The following is a 3,332-nucleotide window of genomic DNA, read 5'->3' on the forward strand; positions in this document are numbered from 1 at the left end:
ATCTGACTGTACTGCGCTGCATGCTGCACGCTCCTCAGAGCAGTCTCAGGTGAAGCCAAGCCACGCCTCTCTGGGTAATATTCATGAGCGACCACGCCTCCTCTACTATCTGTCCCAATGTCACTTCTCTAAAGCATTGGTTTACAGCATTTTAGTTTTATTAACGTTTTTTTTTTTTTTTTTGAGAGAGAGAATGCAACGGACTTGTGCATTCATCGGGGGTGGAGGGTTAAATGTGCGACCGTTGTGACACGAATTCAGTCGCTTCATTTGTATTGGTTGCCACCTAGAGGTTAGTATTAAAAATGCAACATGTAGGGCACGCCGGGGCTAGTTGTCACATGAGAGGCGGGAAGTCATAAGAGCTCGAGCTGTATTTCAGTAACTACCGGTATATAACAAGTCATTACTTGTTTTTCTAACAGTGATTTTTTCCCCCTCTTAAATTATTATTTTTTTCTGTCCTCCAAAATAATATAATCTTATTTGAGCTATATAGGCCTATATTGGATAAAACAAAATTAACACAATAGATAGATTTTAAGTGAAGTTAATTTCAGGATAAGGGTATTTCCCCATAGATATTAAATGTCAAGTTATAGTTTCATATGTTAAAACTGTATCCATTGTATCTAATTAACAGTTGCCATTGTCCAAAACAATGTATTTGTACATTTTTCTTGTTGCTGTTTTGGAATAGTTTCAAATGTTTACATTTTGCTATGGCATATAATTTTAAATATTGTGGAATAATACTTTAAATATTCGTAAATTATGGAAGATATCTTATTCTATGAAAAGTGTATTTTTTTTCTTAATTTTTATGGTATTTTTATCGAATCACTGTAAGAAGTTTCCCATAAAAAATCCCAAATAGTGTGACAATATATTTTTAATAGCTTTTTTTATTCAAGGCTTTAAAGTATATGTACTTATTCTGCATTAGGCTATACAACAATACAAACTGAAGACTATACTAAATTCGTAGGCTACTGTTTGATTGTAATTAATACTGTATACGAGGACGATCATTTCTCAGTGTACAATATAATTTAAATATATTTTGGTTTGGCTGAAATAGGCCTCTGTAAGGCCTGAGCTTTAGTTTCTCACATGTTCATACCATACAATAAGAAAACATGCCCATTATCAGCTTGTTTAGAGCTTCGGAATAGTGCATTCATGCGATTCCTCCTTAAAACTTTACTGCTAGTCAAAAATATGCAATTTAAATGGCCACAACAATGTAGTATGCAATATTCTCAGGTTACCAATTGAGTGTGTGTGTGTGTGTGCGCGTGTACCTGGTATTTATCACGTTATGGGGACCAAATGGCCCCACAAGGATAGTAATACTAGTACATTTTGACCTTGTGGGGACATTTTTGAGGTCCCCATGAGGAAACAAGCTTATAAATCATACAGAATTAGTTTTTTTTAGAAAGTAAAAATGCACAAAGTTTCCTGTAAGGGGTAGGTTTAGGGGTAGGGTTGGTGTAGGGCAATAGCACATACAGTTTGTACAGTATAAAAACCATTAAGCCTATGGAATGTCCCCATAAAACATGGAAACACAACATGTGTGTGTGTGTGTGTGTGTGTGTGTGTGTGTGTGTGTGTGTGTGTGTGTGTGTGTGTGTGTGTGTGTGTGTGTGTGTGTGTGTGTGTGTGTGTGTGTGTGTGTGTGTGTGTGTGTGTGTGTGTGTGTGTGTGTGTGTGTGTGTGTGTGTGTGTGTGTGTGTGTGTGTGTGTGTGTGTGTGTGTGTGTGTGTGTGTGTGTGTGTGTGTGTGTGTGTGTGTGTGTGTGTGTGTGTGTGTGTGTGTGTGTGTGTGTGTGTGTGTGTGTGTGTGTGTGTGTGTGTGTGTGTGTGTGTGTGTGTGTGTGTGTGTGTGTGTGTGTGTGTGTGTGTGTGTGTGTGTGTGTGTGTATGTGTCTGTCTGTCTGTCTGTCTGTGCGTACGTAAGTTACGTGTACAATTGGCAGCTGGAGTGAGGAGGAGGAGGAGGAGGAGGAGGAGGGAAGACGCATGACGTCACGGGCTTCCTCATCCAACACATGACATGTTTCGATACAACTGTGAAACCTAGGAACGTTTCAGCGTCTGTTTTGATCATCAGGTGATTGCAGCTTTGACATCAGCTCCATATGGTAAGTGTCTAACAGCCTAAAGATCTAAAATCCCGGAATCGACTGACCGCACGGGTTCTGATCAGCTGATCCGCGGGCTGTAAATTGGTACACGTTGCATTGCTTGATATGAAAGCGGATAGCCTGCTAGCGAGCTTAACTCAGAACAGGATTAGTAGTTTACAGGGTTATTTTAGGCTTAAAGTGTCACGTCGCAGCTCGAACTCATAATTTCCTTCAGCTGTTGTGTGATTCTCTGGTCAAATGCAAACACTCTCAGCTCATTGTGGTGAATTACTACAGTATGAGTAACGTCAGCGGCTAGCACAGATCTACTAGTGAAATATTGTATCATTATGCTAGTGAAAATGTAACCACGTATCATTGAAGGCGAAAACAATCGATTATGCAACTTAAGAAATATAAAATGTAATACTAAAGAATAATCGTCGAGTTGAAGCAGTCGTTCCAGCGTTTCCAGTTCCTCTTTTCAGACACAGCTCTGTGTTTAAGTGTTTTGAATCGGTAACTAAAACAGAATATATTTATGGATATATTTAATATTTACTTACAGGTGTCAGGAGTCATAGTCAGTGTGATCAATGGTTCTTTTAATAGAGCTTCAGAGGTAATTAGAAAATGGAGTATGTGAGATATGAGTTGCATGCATATATGATACATAAAGTTTATAATTATTGTTAATGTAAAATAATAAAACGCATATTTTGGTGAACAACTTAAAGGAGATATTATGAAACAAGGAAAGGCTTAATTCTACTCAATTATAGGTTATGACAAATAATGCAAATTTGTGACGTGTTTTTTTATATATGGAAATATTACATAATTGTGAAATTATTTTTGTAGTTTTAAATGAATTATTGTGCCCTTGAATGAATAAATGCATATTAAAGTGTCAGTGTTCCAAAGAAATTAGAAAAGGCCTCATTCTACTCTTACAATTATAGTTTATGATAAATAATATGTGTGGCGTTAATTTTTTAAATATATGACAATATTAAATAATTATGAAATTGTAGCTATACTTCTAAACTAATTGTTGTTCCCTTAAATTAATAAATATACATAAAAATGTCACTGTTCTGATGACATTAGAAAAGGCCTCGTTTTACTCAGTTAAAGGTTGTGACAAATAATGTGTGACATGGATTTTTTAATATATGGAAATATAACATTTTATATA

At 36.5% G+C, this 3,332-nt stretch overlaps 1 protein-coding gene across 1 annotated transcript in view; it reads left to right on the forward strand.

The window, feature by feature from the left end:
* Nucleotides 1-2,018: 2,018 nt before the first annotated feature.
* LOC107684076 (transmembrane protein 180-like) overlaps nucleotides 2,019-3,332 on the forward strand; it is a 10,491-nt gene continuing 9,177 nt past the window's right edge. Inside the window, exon 1 of the mRNA XM_016480235.1 lies at nucleotides 2,019-2,149. The gene's annotated coding sequence lies outside the window, so the exon portion shown is untranslated. The remainder of the gene's footprint in view (nucleotides 2,150-3,332) is intronic.

This window comes from Sinocyclocheilus anshuiensis, unplaced genomic scaffold, assembly GCF_001515605.1.
Source record: "Sinocyclocheilus anshuiensis isolate Anshui unplaced genomic scaffold, SAMN03320099.WGS_v1.1 scaffold553, whole genome shotgun sequence".
Lineage (NCBI taxonomy): Eukaryota > Metazoa > Chordata > Actinopteri > Cypriniformes > Cyprinidae > Sinocyclocheilus > Sinocyclocheilus anshuiensis.